This window comes from Mirounga angustirostris, unplaced genomic scaffold, assembly GCF_029215605.1.
Source record: "Mirounga angustirostris isolate CCGP_5_RB_7025 unplaced genomic scaffold, mMirAng1.0.hap1 SCAF_2, whole genome shotgun sequence".
Lineage (NCBI taxonomy): Eukaryota > Metazoa > Chordata > Mammalia > Carnivora > Phocidae > Mirounga > Mirounga angustirostris.
This window is the reverse complement of record NW_026991710.1, coordinates 93,236,174-93,249,452: the sequence shown is the minus strand read 5'-3', so window position 1 is coordinate 93,249,452 and position 13,279 is coordinate 93,236,174.

The window sequence follows — 13,279 nt, the reverse complement described above, 5'->3', positions numbered from 1 at the left end:
AAGATGATGAAAATTCATTATGTTGTCAATCTATGAGGTATCTCTAGATAGCATACATAAATACAGAGATTGATGACTAGCTCATTGTAAATGTTCCACAAAAACAGACAGCATTAAATTTTGAACCATTGCAATAGAGTACCCAGTTTGGAGAACTGGCCTCTGGTTGCCTAGTTGCTCTATTTTATCCTTATAGAGCTTTTCTTCCCCACTTCTCCAGGTCTTTGAATAGATCTGGATTGCTGTATTTTTGAACTCCTATCATTTTAAGAATATTAAATCAGACCCTATGAAATTGCGGATATCTCACCATTTTTGATGGGGGGGAAAAAGGCTATTTCATAGGGTACAACCAAATATCTGTCCATGGTTAAATGTCCTTGTCCATTGTTAGAGACTTTTTCAAGTGGGTAAACAGTTTGGTAAAATTATTTTCCACAGGCTGAAATTGGTTTTGATTAGTTCATCCACTGAACTTACATGGACTCTAGGATATGGGATTTAGCTTCTAAAATAATCTCTCTTCACAGGTGTTTTCATTCAAAGCTTATAGTAATCACTTTCATTAAAAGGTTGCTTTTCTGTGTTTCACAGTGAGAATTTTATAGGAAATTATATGCTATGGTAACTGGAGATTTTAAAAATAAATTTTTCTAAACATACTCCAAAACGTTTTTTTTTTTTTTTAACCATCCATGAAATCAAGAAATAACAAAAACTGTGGTTACTGAAAATAAAAGCCTCCTAGGCAACAACCTCACACAATACAAAAATAATCGAATACTGGCAGAAATGGTCCCTTGGAAACAGTGGCTCATTTGTTTAGAGTTCTGTTATTAACTTCTGGTGATCAGGGAGTGAAAAACGGAAAGGATACCACGGAGAATCATTAAGAACAACACACCAGATAGAGAGAACCCATTTAGCTGACAAACAACAGAATGCAGTTCAGATTAAAAGCAAACAGACATACAAACAAAACAAAACAAAAAACAAAAACCACAAAACCCCAAAAAGTTACAACCACTGCTAAAGAATATGAAGGCCCTGAAAAATCCTGACAGATGCCTGAGGTCTCTACAAAGAAAGAGGCCATTTCAGGGTTGTGGTCCCAAACCAATAACAGATACTGAGTGTGTTTAAAAGGAACTGGGGAAAATGAAAAGGTGGTTCTCAGCTGGAAGTCGACGATGTTGGTCAGATTTTAAACGCCTAGTGGATCTTAACCTTTCATGGCCTTACATACACGGATGCCTCTGCAAGGGCAGAGCTTACAACATCAGAACTGACCTGAGTGCAAAGCCCTATCTGGAACCTTCTGTGCATTGCCAGAGACCCTTGATCCCATTCCTTTGGTTTTTTTGTTTGTTTGTTTCTGTACTCTGTGCTGTCACTTACTGAAAATAACAGAACCAGCCTTTCAACTCTTCAAACTAAGTGAATCACTGCACCCACACTGAAAAGTTTTCTGAACACTTGTTGAGCGCAGAAACTGTACTTACCTTCAAGGAATTCGAGGGCATGTTGTGCCCACTGCAAGCCCAGAGCAGAGTGGGCCATCCTCTCTGACATAGGACAGACATGGATACTTTTCTTCTCTACCTGGGACTTTGACAGGGTCATCACTGAGCAAAACCATTGGAATTACAGCATCCTTGCTATCTTGCCATTTTCTTCCCTATAGTCTCTCATGGTGGAAAACAGGATAATAATTGCTTTGGCACTAAAGGATTTCCCACTGTGGTTATCAATACAGAGAGGGGATGACCAGAACTTTTGCTTTCACACACAAGAACAGTTTAGGGATGTCCTCGGTCATTAAGAGAAGATTCGGAGATGTAGATCATATCAGGCTTGCAAAATGAAATACTTTCAAATTATTTGATTTATCTGACTGATAAACAGAAGCTAGGAAATCAAGTCAATTAATTTGCTCCTGAAGAAAGATTTTTACCTGAATTTCATTGATGATTGCCTAATACCTTCACTCTTTCTCCGTACAGAGCCTTTTGTTGTTGTTGTTACTTGCCATAAAAATAACTGCTTCAAAACGAAATGTAGTTAAGGCAGTTATTTGATAAAATACACTTTTGTTTGGTCTGTGTTCAACACTAAAATAAAGCCGTCAAATCTGTTTGTATAAACATAGCCATTTTAGACCAAATCTTTAGAGATTTCTTCACAATGTTTTATCCTTCCAAACTAATTAATTTTATGGGTGCCTTCATCCATTTGGACTGCTATAACAAACTGCCATAGTTTGGGTGACTTACGAACAATACAAATTTATTTCTCACAGTTCTGGAAGCTGGAGATCGAAGATCAGGGTGCCTACATGGTTGTGTCCTGTTGGGAGCACTCTTCCCAGTTGCAAACTGCTAACTTCTCGTTGTAGCCTCATGGCAAGGGCAGAGCATGAGGGAGCTCTTTGACATCCTCTTATAAGGACACCAATTCCATTTGTGAGGGTTCCATCCTCATCATCATATTGCCTCCCAAAGGCTCCCCATCTCCAAAAACCATCACACTGGGATTAGGGTTTCAGCATGTGATTTTGAGAGGAACACAGAAATGCAGTCCCTTTGCAGTAGGTTTTAGTCATAAACACAACCAATCAATCTAGAATTGTTGCTCCCTTTGCAATACAAGGATCCAAGGAATCAGTCCATATAAAACCACACTCCCTCTTCTCTGACCAGTTGCACTTCCCTGCCCAGAGCTGCCTCATTTTGCCACTTTCAAGTCTTTACTGAAGTGTCCTCTTAGTGAGACCTTCCCTGCCTAGTTGGTTCAAAACAATACCATCCCTACACCCTAGTTCCTATTGTGCTTCCCTGATCTAGTCATCTCAGTAGAAACTTTACCATTGGTGTTATTTATTTTATTCATTTAATTTATTTAGGAAGGTCTCCCCTTTTTCCCTGAGGGACGGGATTTGGTGTCTTATTTGCCGTCATATTCCCAGGATCTAAAGTGCAGGTGCACGATGCATAGTAAATAAGGACTTACTGAATGAAGGAAGGAGAGGCTGATTAACAATTTGCCTTGAAAAGAAAAAAAAATTGCCTTGAAGTTATCTCTGAAATCACTTAGCTATAAATGAAATTAATTTATATATCCAGGAAAAATATATCCTAAAATGTCACCCCAGGGCAAATCAAACATGCTAAAACGAAGAGTGATAATAAGTGTGAGAGGTTATTTTTAGAGGTTACACAAAAGAAAGTGTGAGCTCTGTTGGGGTGGGGGCCCCTATAAAAACTCTGTATTAGAGAGACTAATTCTCCAAAGTGCTTTATAATGCTTGGAACTCTACAACAATAAGCAGTGTGGATGGCCAGATCTATTATACACGGGGGCATCTGGCTGCATCTCACTGTGGATTTTCAGATGACCGAAGAGGTTGCTAAGCCTTGTGAACAAAAACCAAAGAATACATCTCCCTGAGCTGCTGGCAAGGCTCTACCTGCCAAGAGTTTCAGGTTTTTGAGCTGGAGGTGCAGTTGAACAGCAAAAGATACTTCCTGTAGCTAATGAGCCCTTTACATGTGCTCAGCATTGCTGAGGCCTCACAAAAGTCAACACCTTTTGCTCAGGGGAACTTTCTGGGGCCTAATCGGGCTTTCCGATATTTGCCATTAGGCACAGCAATTGGTGTGTCCCCAGGTGACCCGAGTTGCCTGCTCTGTACTCATTGCTACCTTGTTTGGCGCTTGCTAAAGCGATGTTTACAACTTGTTGAGTTACAGGACAGAAAGGACAGAGAGAGATGTAGTGTGATCTGTGATGTCAGCCCACGGCTGCTATTTAACCTCATGGGAGATCTGCTTCATAAACTAGGTAGACCAGTCAACAGGAACGAGTACCAGCAGTGTCTCTTCTGTCCTCTGTGTGGGGGGACAGGGGTACACCGTGTGGCCCCCCTGCTTCTGCCTTCCTTTTTCATTTGCTATAAACTTTCTTCTCCCTTTAGATTAGGCAGGGGGTGGGGGGGGATTATGGGTCATAAATTCCATGATGGTTCATTACCTACTGATTTGATGGGGACCATTCAGGGAGTGTTGCTTTGAAGACAGAGTTATCAACATAGAATGGGGCCTCTCAGCTCTCGAGTCGATATCCCATTCCATTCTAACCCCATGGAAGAAAGCAAAATTTCACAGATTAACTCACTTTCTCAAAAGAAAAATAGGTTTCCCATATTTTCTCTAAAAATGAGCATACCACAGTTTGCTACTGGAGTAGGGAGGACAAAGACCATAAAGTTTCAATTCTTGGGCTCTGCAATTACACAGCTCTGCCTCTGTCACTTACTGGGTATGTGTGTTTGGCTATGGCCCAATTTTCTTGACCATGAAATAGGGGCAATAAAAGTACCTACTACAGGGGTTGTAGAAGGAATTAAATGAAACCATGTACATAAGGTATTTAAGACCACACTGGACACGTAATCTCTCAATAAGCATTAACTATTGCAATTATTTCTTGTTAACATGTTTGAAAAGAAAAACCTACAGTTCTCTCATACAGTGTGGGGAAAAAAACCCCAGTCTTTCCCTCCTATGAATCCTGCTCTTGTGTTTATCTTTCCTGTGTGTCTCCTTTACTATTCACACAAAGCACTTCATTTCTGACACTTCGGGCCATCAGATGTAGGAGATTCTCCCCCCACACCAAGCAATTCTTCACACCAGCTGGGTGCCCTACAATTTAACTCAGTTCTGACACCACTTCTGTAGAGGCAGCATCAAGTCCCAATAGATTGCCTCACCCCCACCTGAGACGCCAACAGGCCAACCAGGTTGTCATCTGTGCTTCTGACCCACCAGCTGTAGGTCAGAACTTCCAACAACACTCACCTTGTGTTTAATTTGCTAGAGCAGCTCACTGGGCTAAAAAGAACATTTTACTTACCTTAGTTATAAGAGGATATAGGAGGGGCGCCTGGGTGGCTCAGTCAGTTAAGTGTTGGACTCTTGATTTCAGCTCAGGTTTGGTGGGTTCGGTGAGACTGAGCCCTGCCACGGTGTCCGTGCTGATTGTGGAGCCTGCTTGAGATTTTCTCTCTCCCTCTCCCCCCCCACCCCCGGTTGTGTGCTCTCGTGCTCTCTCTCTCTCTCTCTCTAAGAAATTAAATTAATTAAAGGCTATGGGAGAGGATACAGATGAGCATCCAGATGGAAGAGATGCCTAGGGCCAGTTATCCAGAAAGGAGCAAGGAGCTTCCTTGCGCTCTCCAGGCACGCCACTCTCCCAACACTACCAGCATGTTCACCAACCCGGAAGCTCTCTGAACCCTGGCCCCGTTGGTTTTTATCGAGGCTTGATTACACAGGCATGACTGATTAACTCCTTGGCCATTGGTAACTGGTTTAGCCTCCAGACCCCTCTCTTCTCCCCAGAGGTCAGGAGGTGGGACTGAAAGTTCTAACCCGCTAATCACATGGTCGGCTCCAATGGCTACCATCCCTCATACTTGAGTGCATCCCAAAAGTTGCCTCATTAGCATAATAAGACAACTTTATCACTCTCACCTCTTAGGAAATTCCAAGGGTTTTAGGAGCTCCATGCCAGAAAAGGGGATGAAGACCAAATATATATTTCTTATTACAAATCACATTACAACATTACAACGTTACAATTAGAAAAATGCATTAAAATCTTCTTCCCATGAATGTGTGATAAATTTGGAGTGTTAAATAATATCACACACCTTTTAAGTATCTGTGCTTATGCTACGAGGAGAAGATAAAGGATGATTATCCACAGCTCTAACCACATTTCAGCTGCAACTGGTCAACCCTATGTTCAACAGTTTTAAGAAGTAATTAACAGGCTTATGTTTATTTTGCCACCCCCATCACCTTCTCCTCACCATCTGGTTCAGATGTTAATCAACACGGAAACAAGTCGAGGGAAAAGAGAAGAATCAGAGAGAGGAGGAGAAATCAGAGGCCCAGTGGCTGATCCCAAGCAAAGCAAAGGCCTTGAGTCAGTGAACAGGAGCCCTTCCACTGTAGTGGCTTTTGGGATTGACTCCTTGGGTCTGCTTGGAGCAGCGAAGGAGCAGGTGAATGGCTCCGGGTCCAGTGGCCACCGATGTGCAGCACCACGCTGAACGTTTCTACTCTTGCAAAACTAGGGAGATCTACAAAGAGGTAAAATGATGGTAGTAAATCTGTTTGAAAAATCCTGGGAATTAGTTTCATCAGCAGCATAGGGCTTCAGTTTACATGGTAACTGCTACAGGACACAATTCACTGATAGCGCTCATCCTCCCTCATCGTCTGCACCCCTCCAGAGCAACAAAACTCCACACCCTGGGTTAACAATTTTGGCTGAGACTGTTGGTTTTAAGCCAAAATACACCCTCCTCCTCTTCCAGGGTGATGGACCTCTGACAGGCAAGCAGGTGTGGCGGTGTGACTAAGTTCTCACCAGTGAAACATTACACAGGTGATTGTGTCACTTCCTGATGGGAGCTTTTAACAGAGAAGCTGGGCTCTCTGCTCTTTTCCTTCCACTGCTGGCTGCAATTGTAACTGAGGCCTAGGACAGTCTCTGAATTACCATGGGAAGGAAATCTATTCAGTCCCCTGAACATCCACACTGAACTGCTAGGAGAATGAGAAACAAAATTCCGTTGAGTTCGAACCATTGATAAGGCGGTTTAACTTATCCACTCATCCTACCTAATACGCTGCCTTAAATTGCACTGTTGGAAATGTACTACTTTGGATTACAACTCTTTTCTTTTGTCCAACACAAATAAAAGACAAATTTGTCTGGGATGTATAAGATAAATGCTCTCTTAGTAATTTTCTCCTTAGTGAGATGATTCAATCAGAGGTTTCCTGAGAAATGATTATGACATGGGTCACAGAGTAGAGGACATATAAAAAGGGAGGAACATGTACAAAGAGATCAGGTCCCTGAAAGAGTGGGTAAGAGTGACTTTTGTGTCCCTCACAACTTTGTGAGGAACATGCTCCAACCAACGTGGTGGACCTGATAAGACCAAACCCTATCCTCTCTGTGCTCATAGGATATATGGCTTCTGTCTCAGCCCGGCTCAAAAAACCAGTCACGCAAGTGTCTGCTGTCCTCTGGGGGCATATATAAAGAAGTTCCCCTCAATTTGCTGAGCATCCACCATGTGTCAGCCACTGTACACATGTCCAAAAGAGTTGCCTTCCCCTCCAAGGCTTATGATTGGGCTTCCCATGGAGCAAGGTGGTGCTCACATCTGGAACTCAAGGTCACCATAGCTGTAGAATCCCACTGGATAAAGTGATGGCTGATGCTTCTTCCAAAGGAGCTTTGATCTGTTAGTCTCATTTGGCTTTGCTGCTCAATGTAATAATATGTGATTTGTTTTCCTGACACAAATAGCCATTTTCAAACTATTTCAATTTCATAGAATAGCATTTACTGAGTATCTACTATGTACTGGGCATTAGGCATTTGCTGGGAGCATGAACTTTCCTACTTTTCCTTTAATAGGAAGAACTTTCCCCTCATGTCCACATCTCCCCATGTTCTGGGAGATTTAAGTTCAGAAGAACAGGTTGACCTCCATTAGGCAGAAGCTGAGGGTGAAGGAGAATATGAACCATTGTAGAGAAGCAGAGTACCAGGAGCCTTATTCCTCTTCTCTGCTCCCATCCTTCCTCCCCTGTCAAGGAGAAGCATTTGAACCTCTCCTTAGCAATTTGCTCTTCATTCAAACTGGCTCCTAATACAAAACCCTGGAGCAACACCAAATTTTGGTTCTCTGCACGAAATCTTGGATCAATGTTGCAGGATCGAGGCCAAAAACAAAGAAGACCTTTATTCATCAGTTTCCATTTGTTGCAGGACTCACAGGTCCTTTCAGGCATGCTCAGTTACCAGATCTTCCTCCAACAGGGAAGCACATGATACCATAATGATCTGTTTACTCCATCCATCCCTAGGCCAAACAGGAAGACCAGTGTTTTGTTTGGGAGGCAAATTAATACTCAGAGACTGAGTTCGTCTTTGCCAACAATTTATTTAGCACAGGTTCACTGTGTGAATTTCACAGCCAATAGCATACAGGATAATGTTTCTTACTAAGCCAATATGGAAACAACAAGCTCCAAATCAATGATAGATTGATCACACTGTTACTCCAGGCTAGGGGAGATAAAAGGAACAAAGCCTAAATTTAGTTGATGTGTACCTTTATGCAAGTTAGTTCTCCGGGTGAGATGCCTCAGCCAACAGAGAGCTGAGGTCCTGCGCAGAAGTAAAAGTCCCTGTTGCTCAAGCAGGTTCCCAGTGAACAAGAGCACCAGTGTTGATGGACAAGAGGATTTTCTTCTCGAGGCTGCTGCACAACTTTTGCTATGCTTGGTAAAACAACTGCCTTTGCAATGCAGGAGCCAAATGCCCCAAGGTCTTAGGAGAGAGCAAAGAACCACCTTGCCCAGACTGAACACTCTTGCATAGCTCTTACAAACTCTCGGTATTTATAGTCTAAAGGTCCCCTTGTCCCAGTTAGTTGCTTCTTCATGTGTTTTTTTACCCATAAGCTCCCAGCAGGGCCCCTCAGCCACTGAGTTACTGGAGTTCTTATCAGTGAGAACAGATGAGATGATGCCATCTTGACACAACTTCTTTCTTATATCAAAAAAAAAAAAAAGGGCGCCTGGGTGGCTCAGTCGTTAGGTGTCTGCCTTCGGCTCAGGTCATGATCCCAGGGTCCTGGGATCGAGCCCCGCATCGGGCTCCCTGCTCGGCGGGAAGCCTGCTTCTCCCTCTCCTACTCCCCCTGCTTGTGTTCCTGCTCTCGCTATGTCTCTCTCTGTCAAATAAATAAATAAAATCTTTAAAAAAAAGAAAAAAAAAAAGAAAAACACGTTTTTCGGGGCACCTGGGTGGCTTAGTCGGTTAAGCGCCTGCCTTCGGCTCGGGTCATGAGCCCGGGATTCTGGGATCGAGCCCTGCATTGGGCTCTCTGCTCGGTGGGAACGGGGAGTCTGCTTCTTCCTCTGTGCTCACTTGCTCTCTCTCTAAAAAAAAAGAAAAAAAACCTTTTTTCTTTTGGTATTTGTCATAAACAAGTGGATTCGAAATCATACCAAACCAATACACAACAGCAATGAATAGACGTTGTGCACTCTTCTTGGAAGGAGTTCTTAATTTCAAAATCCTAAACATCTACTCTGTTTATTTTGATGATCACTAAGTCCACTCATTTAATCCCAAAGAAGAAAATATATGAAATTCTAAGTGAAGCACGATTATAATAACCACCAAGGACACTTTGAGAGGTGATTCACCAACCCCATTTCATCTAGAGTCTTACATTTTTAGCAATGGGAAAAAAGCATTCCGACATTTTCAGTAGTAAGCATGACATTGGTTACCTTATTCCTCATATTGCTAAAGAGGGAGCTCTATTTCCCATGAATAAACAATTTTAGAAGAAAACTTTTTTTTTTCCTTTTCACCATGCTTTGGCAGGTCCGGACATTTGCAGAACACATTTCTTCCGGGACACGTGCCATATGCTACCACACGAAAAGTCAGTCATCAGGGCAAAGTCTTTCTACCCACCCTGGAACTGGGTGGAGAAGTCAGAGAAGAAAGCCCAGTTGGGGCTCTAAATCTATGCCTAATCCTATTTTATTTTGACTTACCAAATAAAGTTGATATATGCCCCTATAACTCAGCCCATCTGGGTAAGAACTCACAGGAGAAGGGGCGTGATTCACCATGGCCTGCAGACCTCACTCCAAGCAAAGGGATAAATAACTAGGGAAGAAGATTAACTTCTTTATACATATTTCAGATTTGGTTTACAAAAATTAATTTCAAAAATTCATTTTTGAGTTTGTCGTTGATCAAAGTCAGGGTCACCCCTGAACCTCACTTGAGATGATAAGGCAGCTGGGATACATGAGGCTGAAATTTCAGTTCAGGACTTCCAGTCTGTAGTGAGATAAACGGGATAAGGACAAAGTTTTTTTGATGTTGTATGTGTGATTCAGAGCTTATGTTGTGATTATTTAGGAAGGAAGAACATTCAGGCATTAATCAAATTTTCTAAATAAATATTTACGAGCCACAACAGTTGCAATATAAAGCCCCAGACTGAATTTTCAATGAAAACAGGAAATCAACACAATTTTAGGATCTCCTTTTCAAGGTACAATAACTAAAAATATATAAATATTTTCCTTATTTCATTACATAAATTAGTAAGGATTTCTGAAAAGTAAATCACAAAACCATAAAGTTTCACAAATAGAAATGACTCCAATAGGTCATCAGACATATTAGAGAGAAAATATTTTTTCTCTAAGGAGTTTTATTAAATTGGAGCAGATAATATATAAAATTTATTTTGCTTATGATTTCTCTTATTTTACAATATTTACTATTTTGTTACTTGAAAAAGTAATATATTTTCCAGAAAACTTGGAAAACACAGAAAAACACACAGAAAAAGATTAAGCTAATTCGTGTACTCAGATAACCATTGTCCATCTAGCCCTTTCTCCATGTGCATGAGTGTGCGAGCGTGTGAAAGTGTGTGTGTGTGTGATGCTAAATGATAAATTTCCTTTTGACACAGAGCTTAGAGCTTGCAGAGCCCCAAAGGTCAACAACTATAGGTGCCTGACTATCCCTCCGTGCAGGACAGGTTGAGTTTGTGAAACCAGTTTGGTAGCTCAAGCTCATCACTTAACTTTGCAAGAATCTAACAGGGAGAAAGTACAGAAAGAGCCAGGCCTGTGGAAGTGGAGTACTTTGCAGAGACTGCTGATGTCCTGTGAATTCCTCTTTCACTCCCCAGCTGAGCATATGGAGGTTCAGGGAAGCCACTTGCAAAAATACGCACATGTCCTCTGAATTGGGGAGACTGAACTGGGAAGTCTAGAGTGGTCTCTGGTGGCAGACCAGAGAGAAGAAACAGCTCTACTCTGGCATGCTCTGAATTGTTAGATATGAATAGGGCAAGAATATACAAGAGTCAAGTGGACAAGAAAAGGTGAACGGCTTTGAGTTGCCTGAGGACTCATTATGAGGACATGGCAGAGAGAGGTAGGCCCAGTGCAGACTGTTGGTAGCTGGGGCTCTGGGGGTGGTTAGCAAGCAGCCAGCGAAGGGCTTCAGAGATGGGACCTGCAGTCAGAGAGAGGGGAGGATGGAGGCAGGGCCCCAGAGCAAATCACACTCATACAAACACACACAGCATGGAAGACCAATCTGTCCCTCTTAATCCCTCTTAGGTTTTTTCAAAACATTAGTTATGCATATATGTGTTTGTAGGTGCATTTCTCCTTTGCAAAATAACATTTTACTCCACATGCCAGTAACACTCATTTAAAGTTTTCAACTATGTGTAAACACATTTTTGTATAAACACATGTATAAACACATTTTTAAAGACTAGTTACAGCTTTATTTTAACAAACCCTGACCTTGGTAAACTATATTCTGTTTCCAATAACCTTATTTTCAAAAAGTTTAATCCTGATAATATGATCAGGATCTTATTTTCTTTTGCAGTATGTATTGGGACCTCATTCCTAGACCACACAACAGCCTTCTAAGGTCTCCGGTCTCTACCCCTACACTCATTCTACCCAGCACTTTCCTTATCAAATATCTGCTATAGTTATACATGGCCAACCCCATAACATCCAAACTTCACAGCTTGGCATTCAAGACTTTCTGTCATTTAACTAAAAAAAATCTTTTCAGATTTACTTCTCATCATTCCCCAAAACTTCCTCTGTCAGGGAAACTGGTCTATTCACACTCCCCGAATATGCTTTGCACGTTCTCTTCCTTGCTGTGCTCATACATTTCTCCAGGCTCTTCTCCACCTTTCTAGGAATGTTAGTTGAACATTTTGGTTTGAAAAGAAAGAAAGATAAAGAGCAAAAGAGCATGAGCGCTTGAGAGGGAATGTATTTGGGGGGGGGGGCACAGCAGATTCTAGTGAAGTTTTTTTTCAAATTAGGCTAGAAAAAGTAAACATATTTATAGCCAAGGAGAGAGAACTTCATGTCTCAGAGAGATAGAAGGACTGAGATGAGATAGGATGACATCAAAAAACACAGGTCAAGGGCGGGGGAGATTGCTACTTATAGAAAAGTATGGGAGGCTGAAGTATTTTGAGGACATTGATTCCATATATCTTTGTAAACAGAAGGACATCCATTTTAGAAAGACATTTTACCTGACATACCAAAGCTTGGATGGAAACCGATGCAAAGACCAGTTTAAAACCAAGCAAAAGCCAGCAGAGTTGACCCAAGAGGCATAAAATGACTATCCACCAGGCATAATCCCTGGCCTGAATCCTGAGCCCCTGTGAGGAGAAACAATCTAGTTTCAGAATCAGCAAGAATGTTTTCAATTCAGTGACCCCTCAAGCAAGTGTAAGGTGTTTCTAGATGGAAGTTATGTGGTTCTGACTTTAATTGCTTATTCCGAAATTCCTAAGAAGCTGAGTCTCCATCTAGCATTTGCATCCCCCAGGAGATGTAGGGACTCTCCCACACTGGACTGGTTTTTGCCATCCTGCCACCCTACCATTGATACCTAATTCTGGTTCTCAGAATTATCAGGCATACCAGTGTGTGCCTAGAGATTGGTAATGAAGTTTTCAGCATCCAAAATACCTGGGCACAATGACTTAAAAGATAAAGCAAAACAAAAGAACAAAAAGAATTGTTATTAAACAATTGAAGTCAGAATTATTTTTTTTCAGAGAATTATTTTTAGGTTATTCAAAATCATTAAGGTCACTGGCAGGAAAAAAAATCTATGTAAAAGGTAGATTGGTTAAAAGACTTCGGAGCAAAGGTTTGAAAAACCTACACTCATTCATTCATTCATTCCTTCCTTCAAAGAATAATTTTCTACTATATTCCAAGTACTATGTTAGACCTTAGAAGACACAGATGAAAACAGAAAATATCTGAGAGTTTATATCTACCTGGGAAAAAAACAACAAAATAAACAAATACAGTGCAATAAGATTGTTGCCAAAGTAGGGATATGCAAGAAGGTGCACCTTAGGGGCGCCTGGGTGGCTCAGTCGGCTAAGCGTCTGCCTTCGGTTCAGGTCATGATCCCAGGGTCCTGGAATCGAGCCCCGCATGGGGCTCCCTGCTCAGCGGGGAGTTTGCTTCTCACTCTCCCTCTGCCTGCCTTCCTGTCTGCCTACTTGTGATCTCTCCCTCTCTGTCAAATAAATAAATAAAATCCTTAAAAAAAAAAAAAAAAAAAAAGGTGC